Consider the following 13,581-nt stretch of genomic DNA (forward strand, 5'->3'; position numbering starts at 1 on the left):
ATACACAGCTTTTAGATGTATATACTATTGGTATATACACTCCAATGATCAGCTCTTAGCAGCCCATGTGAGTCACCTAACACATGTGGTAACCATCATTTGGCTACTAGCATGAAATATATCATAAAATTACAAAAATATGAGTAATCATTCATGACTTATTTACATGAAAACAAAATTACATATCCTTTATATCTAATCCATACACCAACGACCAAAAACACCTACAAACACTTTCATTCTTCAATTTTCTTCATCTAATTGATCTCTCTCAAGTTCTATCTTCAAGTTCTAAGTGTTCTTCATAAATTCCAAAAGTTCTAGTTTCATAAAATCAAGAATACTTCCAAGATTGCAAGTTTACTTCCAAGTTTTCTAAATCCATTCCAAGTAATCATCCAAGATCAAGAAACTTTTGTTACTTACAGTAGGTTATCTTTCTAATACAAGATAATAATCATATTCAAACTTTAATTCAATTTCTATAACTATAACAATCTTATTTCGAGTGGAAATCTTACTTGAAATTGTTTTCGTGTCATGATTCTGCTTCAAGAACTTTCAAGCCATCCAAGGATCCTTTAAAGCTAGATCTATTTTTCTCATTTCTAGTAGGTTTATCCAAGGAACTTGAGGTAGTAATGATGTTCATAACATCATTCGATTCATACATATAAAGCTGTCTTATTCGAAGGTTTAAACTTGTAATCACTAGAACATAGTTTAGTTAATTCTAAACTTGTTCGCAAATAAAAGTTAATCCTTCTAACTTGACTTTTAAAATCAACTAAACACATGTTCTATATCTATATGATATGCTAACTTAATGATTTAAAACCTGTAAACACGAAAAACACCGTAAAACTGGATTTACGCCGTCGTAGTAACACCGCGGGCTGTTTTGGGTTAGTTAATTAAAAACTATGATAAACTTTGATTTAAAAGTTGTTATTCTGGTAAAATGATTTTTATTATGAACATGAAACTATATCCAAAAATTATGGTTAAACTCAAAGTGGAAGTATGTTTTCTAAAATGGTCATCTAGACGTCGTTCTTTCGACTAAAATGACTACCTTTACAAAAACCACTTGTAACTTATTTTTCCGACAATAAACCTATACTTTTTCTGTTTAGATTCATAAAATAGAGTTCAATATGAAACCATAGCAATTTTATTCACTCAAAACGGATTTAAAATGAAGAAGTTATGGGCAAAACAAGATTGGATAATTTTTCTCATTTTAGCTACGTGAAAATTGGTAACAAATCTATTCCAACCATAACTTAATCAACTTGTATTGTATATTATGTAATCTTGAGATACCATAGACACGTATACAATGTTTCGACCTATCATGTCGACCCATCTATATATATATATTGCGGAACAACCATAGACACTCTATATGTGAATGTTGGAGTTAGCTATACAGGGTTGAGGTTGATTCCAAAATATATATAGTTTGAGTTGTGATCAATACTGAGATACGTATACACTAGGTCGTGGATTGATTCAAGATAATATATATCGATTTATTTCTGTACATCTAACTGTGGACAACTAGTTGTAGGTTACTAACGAGGACAGCTGACTTAATAAACTTAAAACATTAAAATGTATTAAAAATGTTGTAAATATATTTTGAACATACTTTGATATATATGTACATATTTGTTATAGGTTCGTGAATCGACCAGTGGCCAAGTCTTACTTCCCGACGAAGTAAAAATCTGTGAAAGTGAGTTATAGTCCCACTTTTAAAATCTAATATTTTTGGGATGAGAATACATGCAGGTTTTATAAACGATTTACAAAATAGACACAAGTACGTGAAACTACACTCTATGGTTGAATTATCAAAATCGAATATGCCCTTTTTTTATTAATTCTGGTAATCTAAGAATTAGGGAACAGACACCCTAATTGATGCGAATCCTAAAGATAGATCTATTGGGCCTAACAAACCCCATCCAAAGTACCGGATGCTTTAGTACTTCGAAATTTATATCATATCCGAAGGGTGTCCCGGAATGATGGGGATATTCTTATATATGCATCATGTTAATGTCGGTTACCAGGTGTTCACCATATGAATGATTTTTATCTCTATGTATGGGATGTATATTGAAATATGAAATCTTGTGGTCTATTGTTACGATTTGGTATATATAGGTTAAACCTATAACTCACCAACATTTTTGTTGACGTTTAAAGCATGTTTATTCTCAGGTGAATACTAAGAGCTTCCGCTATTGCATACTAAAATAAGGACACGATTTGGAGTCCATGTTTGTATGATATTGTGTAAAAACTGCATTCAAGAAACTGATTTCGATGTAACATATTTGTATTGTAAACCATTATGTAATGGTCGTGTGTAAACAGGATATTTTAGATTATCATTATTTGATAATCTACGTAAAGCTTTTTAAACCTTTATTTATGAAATAAAGGTTATGGTTTGTTTTAAAAATGAATGCAGTCTTTGAAAAATGTCTCATATAGAGGTCAAAACCTCGCAACGAAATCAATTAATATGGAACGTTTTTAATCAATTAGAACGGGACATTTCAGTTGGTATCCGAGCGTTGGTCTTTGAGAACCAGAAAATTTGCATTAGTGTGTCTTATCGAGTTTGTTAGGATGCATTAGTGAGTCTAGACTTCGACCGTGTATTCTTTAAAAATGATTGCTTAACATTTTTTTTGGAAACTATATATTATTAACATGTATATATTATGTGATATATTAATCTCTTAACATGTTTGATATTGTGTGATAGATGTCTAACTCTAGCATAAATCCCATTGACTCACCTAATAATAACGAAGAGTCGAATATATATTGGACTGATTCACAAGTTCCCGAAGAAGAACCAGAAGAAGAATCAGAACCGGAAGAAGAATCAGAACCGGAAGAGGAGGAACCGGAGGAGGTAATAGAACCGGTGGGGGAAATAATAAAACAGTTAAGTAAAAGAAAATCCTCAACCAACCGACCAAGGTTAATTATATTCAATGGTGTTTCCGCCAAGGAAGCAAAATATTGGGAGGATTACCAATTCTCCGATGAATCAGATTCCAACGAGAATTCCGATGATGTTATAGAAATTACCCCAACTGAATTTAAAAAGGCAAAAGAAAATAATAAGGGAAAGGGCATAAAAATAGAGAAATCTAATTCCAATCCCGATGAACTTTATATGTATCGTCAACCCCCGAAGCCCTTAAGTTGTAACAATGACCCGGGAACCTCTAAACCACCAGGCTTTTCTAAACCGTTGTGAAAAATGACATCTCGTATTAGGGGAACATTATATATCCCTAGAAACTTGGCAAAACGAACCAAAACCGAAGAAGAAGAAACGAGCGAGTCGGAATAAGATAGTTGTATTCGTGTGGTGTAATATATGTAATATAGTGTGCTTATGCTTTATGATATATGTAAAAATTGCTTGTATTAATAAGTATTTTTTTTTTTTATGAATCTAACTCTTGTCAATTTTACAGTATAAAAACACAAAATGGATAGACAACCCAATATTTTAAGAGACCTACCCGGAGACATGATTGATGAAATCTTGTCTAGAGTCGGTCAGAATTCTTCGGCACAACTATTTACGGCGAAATCAGTTTATAAGACATTCGAAGAACGTTCCAAGAATGTCTTGGTTTATAAGAGACTTTCGTTTGAAAGATGGGGGATATCACATTGGGAAACCCATAAGTTACGATGTGTTTACTTTGACGCATATATTGCGGGGAACCCAAATGCTATTTTACGCAACGGGTTAAGAAATTATTTTGACTCAATGTATCCGAATATAGGACTTCATGATTTAGAAAAAGCGGCTAACATGCAACATAAAGAAGCATGCTATGCTTACGGGTTAGTAATGTTCGCTTCTCACCAAAGTGAGAAAAAGAACATCGGGCTACAACTATTAAACAAAACGTTCCCATAAGTGACGGAGTCGGTAATTGGGGTAAGAAATGAGGTTTTTAGGTTATTACGAGACTGTTGGTCATTACGTAACCCTCGTCCCTTTGACGACGTTACAACACGCTGTCTTATCAACGGCCATAACGGTTATGTTCCACAAGACCAAGGATGGGAAGTAGTCCTAGTAAAACCAGAATGCATGACTTGTTTCTGGACGTATGAATTACGTGTCTTTATTGCCTTTGCTGAACGACTTGTGTACTAGCTAGAATTATCTTCACAACTATCTTGTATCAAAGTTATTGTGTGCTATATTTCATGCTTTATGTAAAATAAGCGGTATTGTAAGTTTGTAAAATATTGTATAAAAGTTTGAACGCGAAATATTATTATAATTAGTTTTTCATATAGAATTGTAGTAGTTGAATTGTATATTTGCTACTAAGTATGAACTTAACGGGTAGGTACTACCCGAATTTAAACTTATAAAACGCTAATATGAAGAAAAAGCTTTTATAAATGAGTTCATATTATGCTACGAAATACTATTAACTACTCTTAATATTCTGTATGATTAACTTGTTCCATTTGACTATTTTGAAGGGAATGGCACCGACTACTCGACACACCGTGAATATGAATGAAGAGGAATTCCGTACTTTTCTAGCTTCAAACATAGCCGCAGTACAGGCTGCGCTACATACCAACAATAACCTTGGATCTAGCAGTACAGGAAATCGTGTAGGATGCACCTACAAAGAATTCACTGCCTGCAAACCTTTGAAATTTGATGAAACCGAAGGACCGATCGGATTGAAACGGTGGACCGAGAAGGTCGAATCGGTGTTTGCCATAAGTAAGTGTACTGAAGAGGACAAAGTGAAGTACGCTATGCATACCTTCACAGGTTCTACATTAACATGGTGGAATACCTATCTAGAGCAAGTGGGACAAGATGATGCGTACGCACTACCGTGGTCAGCATTCAAGCACTTGATGAACGAGAAGTACCGTCCCAGAACCGAGGTCAATAAGCTCAAGACAGAACTTAGAGGGTTACGAACCCAAGGATTTGATATTACCACGTACGAAAGACGATTCACAGAATTGTGCCTATTGTGTCAGGGAGCATTCGAAGATGAGGAAGAGAAGATCGACGCATTTGTGAAAGGATTACCGGAAAGAATCTAAGAAGATATAAGTTCACACGAGCCCGCCTCCGTACAACAGGCATGTAGAATGGCTCACAAACTAGTGAACCAGATTGAAGAAAGAATTAAAGAACAGACGACTGAAGAGGCCAATGTGAAGCAAGTCAAAAGAAAGTGGGAGGAAAACGGTGATAAGAATCACCAATACAACAACAACAGCAATTACAACAATAATCGCAACAACTATCCTAACAATCGCAACATCAATCGCAACTACAACAAATGGCCCAACAACAACAACAACAACAACAACAGCAACTACAACAATCATCTTAACAACAATAATAACCGCAACAACAACAACAATCAGAAGCAGCTATGCCAAAGGTGTGAAAAGTATCACTCGGGGTTCTGCACCAAATTTTGCAACAAGTGTAAAAGAAATGGTCATAGCGCGGCGAAGTGTGAGGTCTACGGACCAGGGGTTAACAGAACGAAAGGAACAAATGGTGTCGGAACGAGTAATGGCAGAGCAAGTAGTGTCGGAGCAAGTTATGCCAATGTAGTTTGTTATAAATGTGGAAAACCGGGCCACATTGTTAGAAATTGCCCAAACCAGGAGAACACGAATGGACAAGGCCGCGGAAGAGTTTTCAATATTAATGCGGCAGAGGCACAGGAAGACCCAGAGCTTGTTACGGGTACGTTTCTTATTGACAATAAATCTGCTTACGTTTTATTTGATTCGGGTGCGGATAGAAGCTATATGAGTAGAGATTTTTGTGCTAAATTAAGTTGTCCATTGACGCCGTTGGATAGTAAATTTTTACTTGAATTAGCAAACGGTAAATTAATTTCAGCAGATAATATATGCCGGAATCGAGAAATTAAACTGGGTAGCGAAATATTTAAGATTGACTTGATACCAGTAGAGTTAGGGAGTTTTGATGTGATAATCGGTATGGACTGGTTGAAAGAAGTGAAAGCAGAGATCGTTTGTTACAAAAATGCAATTCGCATTATACGAGAAAAAGGAAAACCCTTGATGGTGTACGGAGAAAAGGGCAACATGAAGCTACATCTTATTAGTAATTTGAAGGCACAAAAACTAATAAGAAAAGGTTGCTATGCTGTTTTAGCACACGTCGAGAAAGTACAAACTAAAGAAAAGAGCATCAATGATGTTCCCGTCGCAAAAGAATTTCCCGATGTATTTCCGAAAGAATTACCGGGACTACCTCCACATCGATCTGTTGAATTTCAAATAGATCTTGTACCAGGAGCTGCACCAATAGCTCGTGCTCCTTACAGACTCGCACCCAGCGAGATGAAAGAACTGCAAAGCCAATTACAAGAACTTTTAGAGCGTGGTTTCATTCGACCAGGCACATCACCGTGGGGAGCTCCTGTTTTGTTTGTCAAGAAGAAAGATGGTACATTTAGGTTGTGTATTGACTACAGAGAGTTGAACAAACTTACCATCAAAAACCGTTATCAACTGCCGAGAATTGATGACTTATTTGATCAACTACAAGGCTCGTCGGTTTATTCGAAGATCGATTTACGTTCTGGATATCATCAAATGCGAGTAAAGGAGGACGATATTCCAAAAACTGCTTTTAGGACACGTTATGGTCATTACGAGTTTATGGTTATGCCGTTTGGATTGACTAACGCACCAGCTGTGTTCATGGACCTTATGAACCGAGTGTGTGGGCCATATCTTGACAAGTTTGTCATTGTTTTCATCGATGACATACTTATTTACTCAAAGAATGATCAAGAGCACGAAAAACATTTGAGAAAAGTGCTAGAAGTATTGAGGAAAGAAAAACTGTACGCTAAGTTTTCAAAGTGTGCATTTTGGTTGGAAGAAGTTCAATTCCTCGGTCACATAGTGAACAAAGAAGGTATCCAGGTGGACCCGGCAAAGGTCGAAACCATTGAAAAGTAGGAAACCCCAAAAAATCCGAAGCATATACGTCAATTTTTAGGATTGGCTGGTTACTACAGAAGATTCATCCAAGATTTCTCCAAAGTAGCAAAACCCTTGACTGCATTAACGCATAAAGGGAAGAAATTTGAATGGAATGATGAACAAGAGAAAGCATTCCAGTTAGTAAAGAAAAAGCTAACTACGGCACCTATATTGTCATTGCCTGAAGGGAATGATGATTTTGTGATTTATTGTGACACATCAAAGCAAGGTCTCGGTTGGGTATTAATGCAACGAACGAAGGTGATTGCTTATGCGTCTAGACAATTGAAGATTCACGAACAAAATTATACGACGCATGATTTGGAATTAGGCGCGGTTGTTTTTGCATTAAAGACTTGGAGGCACTACTTATATGGGGTTAAAAGTATTATATATACCGACCACAAAAGTCTTCAACACATATTTAATCAGAAACAACTGAATATGAGGCAGCGTAGGTGGATTGAATTGTTGAATGATTACGACTTTGAGATTCGTTACCACCCGGGGAAGGCAAATGTGGTAGCCGGCGCCTTGAGCAGAAAGGACAGAGAACCCATTCGAGTAAAATCTATGAATATAATGATTCACACTAACCTTACTACTCAAATAAAGGAGGCGCAACAAGGAGTTTTAAAAGAGGGAAATTTAAAGGATGAAATACCCAAAGGATCGGAGAAGCATCTTAATATTCAGGAAGACGGAACCCAGTATAGGGCTGAAAGAATTTGGGTACCAAAATTTGGAGATATAAGAGAAATGGTACTTAGAGAAGCTCATAAAACCAGATACTCAATACATCCTGAAACGGGGAAGATGTACAAGGATCTTAAGAAACATTTTTGGTGGCCAGGTATGAAAGCCGATATTGCTAAATATGTAGGAGAATGTTTGACATGTTCTAAGGTCAAAGCTGAACATCAGAAACCATCAGGTCTACTACAACAACCTGAAATCCCGAAATGAAAATGGGAAAACATTACCATGGATTTCATTACTAAATTGCCAAGGACTGCAAGTGGTTATGATACTATTTGGGTAATAGTTGATCGTCTCACCAAGTCAGCACACTTCCTGCCAATAAGAGAAGATGACAAGATGGAGAAGTTAGCACGACTGTATTTGAAGGAAGTCGTCTCCAGACATGGAATACCAATCTCTATTATCTCTGATAGGGATGGCAGATTTATTTCAAGATTCTGGCAGACATTACAGCAAGCATTGGGAACTCGTCTAGACATGAGTACTGCCTATCATCCACAAACTGATGGGCAGAGCGAAAGGACGATACAAACGCTTGAAGACATGCTGTGAGCTTATGTTATTGATTTCGGAAATAGTTGGGATCGACATCTACCGTTAGCAGAATTTTCCTACAACAACAGCTACCATTCAAGCATTGAGATGGTGCCGTTTGAAGCACTTTATGGTAGAAAGTGCAGGTCTCCAATTTGTTGGAGTGAAGTGGCGGATAGACAGATTACGGGTCCAGAGATAATACAAGAAACTACCGAGAAAATCATCCAATTTCAACAAAGATTGAAAACCGCCCAGAGTCGACAAAAGAGCTACTCGGACAGTAAAAGAAAAGATATAGAGTTTGAAATTGGAGAAATGGTCATGCTTAAGGTTTCACCTTGGAAAGGCGTTGTTCGATTTGGTAAACGGGGGAAACTAAATCCAAGGTACATTGGACCATTCAAGATTATAGATCGTGTCGGACCAGTAGCTTACCAACTGGAGCTACCTCAACAACTCACGGCTGTACATAACACTTTCCACGTCTCAAATTTGAAGAAATGTTTTGCTAAAGAAGATCTCACTATTCCGTTGGACGAAATCCAAATCAATGAAAAACTTCAATTCATTGAAGAACCCGTCGAAATAATGGATCGTGAGGTTAAGAGACTTAAACAAAACAAGATACCGATTGTTAAGGTTCGATGGAATGCTCGTAGAGGAACCGAGTTCACCTGGGAGTGTGAAGATCAGATGAAGAAGAAATACCCGCATTTATTTCCAGAAGATACGTCAACACCTCCAACTGCTTAAAATTTCGGGACGAAATTTATTTAACGGGTTGGTACTGTAGTGACCCGAACTTTTCCATGTTTATATATATATTAAATGAAATTGTTATTTACATGATTAAGTGTTTCCAACATGTTAAGCAATCAAACTTGTTAAGACTTGATTAATTGAAATAGGTTTCATATAGACAATTGACCACCCAAGTTGACCGGTGATTTACGAACGTTAAAAACTTGTAAAAACTATACGATGACATATATATGGTTATATATATAGTTAACATGATTTTATTATAAGTATGTATCTCATTAGGTATTTTAACAATGAGTTATATACATAAAAATGAGACTATTAATTTAAGAAACTCAAAAACGATATATATAACGATTATCGTTATAACAACGTCTTACTAGGTACATATGAATCATATTAAGATATTGATACACTTGGTTAATTATGTTAAATGATAATTAAATATATTATTAAGTGTATTAACAATGAAATACATATGTTAAAATAAGACTACTAACTTAATGATTTCGAAACGAGACATATATGTAACGATTATCGTTGTAACGACATTTAACTGTATATATATCATACTAAGATATATTATATATCATAATATCATGATAATATAACAATTTAACATCTCATTTGTTATAATAAACAATGGGTTAACAACATTCAACAAGATCGTTAACCTAAAGGTTTCAAAATAACATTTACATGTAACGACTAACGATGACTTAACGACTCCGTTAAAATGTATATACATGTAGTGTTTTAATATGTATTCATACACTTTTGAAAGACTTCAATACACTTATCAAAATACTTCTACTTAACAAAAATGCTTACAATTACATCCTCATTCAGTTTCATCAACAATTCTACTCGTATGCACCCGTATTCGTACTCGTACAATACACAGCTTTTAGATGTATATACTATTGGTATATACACTCCAATGATAAGCTCTTAGCAGCCCATGTGAGTCACCTAACACATGTGGGAACCATCATTTGGCAACTAGCATGAAATATCTCTTAAAATTACAAAAATATGAGTAATCATTCATGACTTATTTACATGAAAACAAAATTACATATCCTTTATATCTAATCCATACACCAACGACCAAAAACACCTACAAACATTTTCATTCTTCAATTTTCTTCATCTAATTAATCTCTCTCAAGTTCTATCTTCAAGTTCTAAGTGTTCTTCATAAATTCCAAAAGTTCTAGTTTCATAAAATCAAGAATACTTCCAAGATTGCAAGTTTACTTCCAAGTTTTCTAAATCCATTCCAAGTAAGCATCCAAGATCAAGAAACCTTTGTTACTTACAGTAGGTTATCTTTCTAATACAAGGTAATAATCATATTCAAACTTTAATTCAATTTCTATAACTATAACAATCTTATTTCGAGTGGAAATCTTACTTGAAATTGTTTTCGTGTCATGATTCTGCTTCAAGAACTTTCAAGCCATCCAAGGATCCTTTGAAGCTAGATCTATTTTTCTCATTTCCAGTAGGTTTATCCAAGGAACTTGAGATAGTAATGATGTTCATAACATCATTCGATTCATACATATAAAGCTATCTTATTCGAAGGTTTAAACTTGTAATCACTAGAACATAGTTTAGTTAATTCTAAACTTGTTCGCAAATTGATGTTGTGTCGTGAGGGTACGAAATATACTATTATTTTTAATACAAAATACGTTACAAATTACACAAGTTATTTATTTATTTATAGAGTGGGATATACCTAAACCTTGCTACAACACTATAGGCAGTGTACCTAATCGTAGAGTAGTGTAGTTTTTAGTAAGTCCGGTTCGTTCCATAGGGAGCTGGTGATACTTACTATATTTTTAACAACTATATTTATACAAAATATATATAATTATATAAGTAGTAATATTATTATAAAAGGGGGGTTTTACCGTTTAATGACCGGTTTGTCGATTCTATATTTTAAGCGCAAAGATAAATGACGATAATTAAAGTGCGTAAAATAATGACAATAAATAAAATGACAGTAAATAAAATTGCGAGTAATAAAATGACAGTAAATAAAGATACGATGAGAAATACGATAAAAGAATTATGCTTATTTAAACTTCCGTAATCATGATGTTTGACGTGTTGATTTTAATTTATTACCATGGGTTAATTGTCCTTTGTCCTGGTTTATTTGATACGTCTATCTGGTTTTTGTCCATAATAGTCCATCAGTCATAAATATAAAGTGAGAGTATCCTCGTCAAATTACCCTTATACCCGAAGTCAAATATTCCAACTGATTAAGGATTTAAACTGTGACGCAGTTATCACTTCTGTCAACAATTACACCAGTTATCACTGTATGTAATCCACCCCTATTTTAATTAGTTTATGAATATTAATTCATCCACTTGATCAGAATGAATAATCAATTACCCAACCCAATTGGTTAATTAAATGATTATAACAGATTCCATATGAACGTCACTAAATAGGACAACCATAATCATTATTAATTATTAGGTTAATTAATTTGAAGATAGGTTCGACAGACTCCAATGAGTTGTCACTCAATTAGACAATACCCCCCATCTATTAATAGTCAATAGTCCAATTTCCACAAGTGTCGGTCTTTTGCCCAAACCTTAATTATGGTCCAAAGTTCAATAACCCCATCTTAATATTTTAGCCTAACATCACGATTACTTCAGCTCAAATAAGCATAATAATAACTTAGTTACGAGACACTAAATTAAAAAGGAAGAACATAGCTTACAGTGGTGATTAATCGCGTAGCGTTGCACGGACAGAATTTCGACTTAAAACCCGTAAAACATTTCTTACAATAACCCAACTAAACCATAACTTTATTATTAAAATTAACTTATATTAAAATTATAATATAAATATATATTACATATTACAGAAGAGAGAAAGAAATATGAAGAAAGGTGTTCTTTTCATTACACCGTGAATTTCATTTTATAGACAATTGGTGATTTGAAATTTTCACTTATGACCCCTTAACTATGCTCAATTAACAACTTTTTATTATTTATTATTATTCTTATTATGAATTATTTAAATATTATATTATATTCTTGTGCATAGTTGACTTGTACGTTCAATTCCGTTGCGTCGAGCGTTGATAGTTGGCTCGGGTACCGGTTCCGGATTTTCGAACGTCCTTTCGTATAATTTAATATCTTGTACTTTGCGTTTTGTAACTTGTACTCTTGTCATTTTTAGACGTTTCTCATCAATAAATTGAACCTTTTGAATTGTATCTTGTACATTTGAGCTTTTTGGACGTTTGTGTCTTCAAATCTTCGTTTTCTCCTTTTGTCTTCGCACTTATTTATTTAAACAATTACAATAAAAATATAATACAATTACATATGAAAACCTATTATTTAGGAGGGATATTGCTATGAAATATATGTTCCTTTTTAGCCTTATCAAATATCCCCACACTTGAGCGTTGCTTGTCCTCAAGCAATACAGAACTTGAAATAAAAACATACATGAATCACTTTTTTATTTATCACACTTTGTACATCTGTGATTTTGATATGGTGGTATAAACAATGATAGTAACGATAGAACCATGGTTAAAGGTGGGTGTGTCATCCACAGTTGCCTCGGGTTTAGGTCAACGACACTTGCAATCAAATAGCCGATTTACTTTCGGTTTCCAAAGCAAAGTGCACATTTGAAAGGCGGTTTACAGTTCCACATGACTATGAAAATTTAGATCCGTTAGGAAATTGGATCTTTGTGAAAACATTTGATCTTTTGAAAATTTAATCTAGCTTTTACCCTAGACAAGTTTTCCGGAATAACCCTTCACCGGTGTTTGCAAAATATTTTTGTGGGTTGTGTGGGTTTCAGATTTGAAAATTTTAGCTCAACACTTGTGGTTTTGTGTTACCCACTTGCTAACCTTGTATTAGGAAAGCAACACGTCCAGTTTACTTGTCCCGTATATTACCTTTCGGCAAACTACCATCCGGTTGTAAAGGAAAGTGATGAACAAGAAACTGTTAAGGCAATGTCCCGTGACATGCTTTTAATTATGGTCCAAAAACGTGTCGGATGCTTTTACTATCCTTTGTAGGAGCAATAGTAAAGCTCACCCTTATAATTTGTCGGTTTGGCACAAGGTCCTGTCTCCGACCATGCTATGCAACCACCGTTCTTACGGTTGACACCCGATTTGGTTCAGGTGACCTAATGAATTCTAATGAATTCTCAGGATTTTACGTTCAATGGTAATGAACGCATTGAAAATGGGTTTTCAGAAAACAAATCGGTTTGTATTTTGATCAAAATATTTTCTCGTTCAAGCTCGAGTTTAGATATCATCGAATTCCATGAGTTTGAATTCTCAATCTTTAAGGTCAATCTCAAGGATTGAGTAATATCAGTCTTAAAAGCTGATTTTTAATCTTTAAGGAGATT

Source organism: Rutidosis leptorrhynchoides, chromosome 3 (genome assembly GCF_046630445.1).
Source record: "Rutidosis leptorrhynchoides isolate AG116_Rl617_1_P2 chromosome 3, CSIRO_AGI_Rlap_v1, whole genome shotgun sequence".
Lineage (NCBI taxonomy): Eukaryota > Viridiplantae > Streptophyta > Magnoliopsida > Asterales > Asteraceae > Rutidosis > Rutidosis leptorrhynchoides.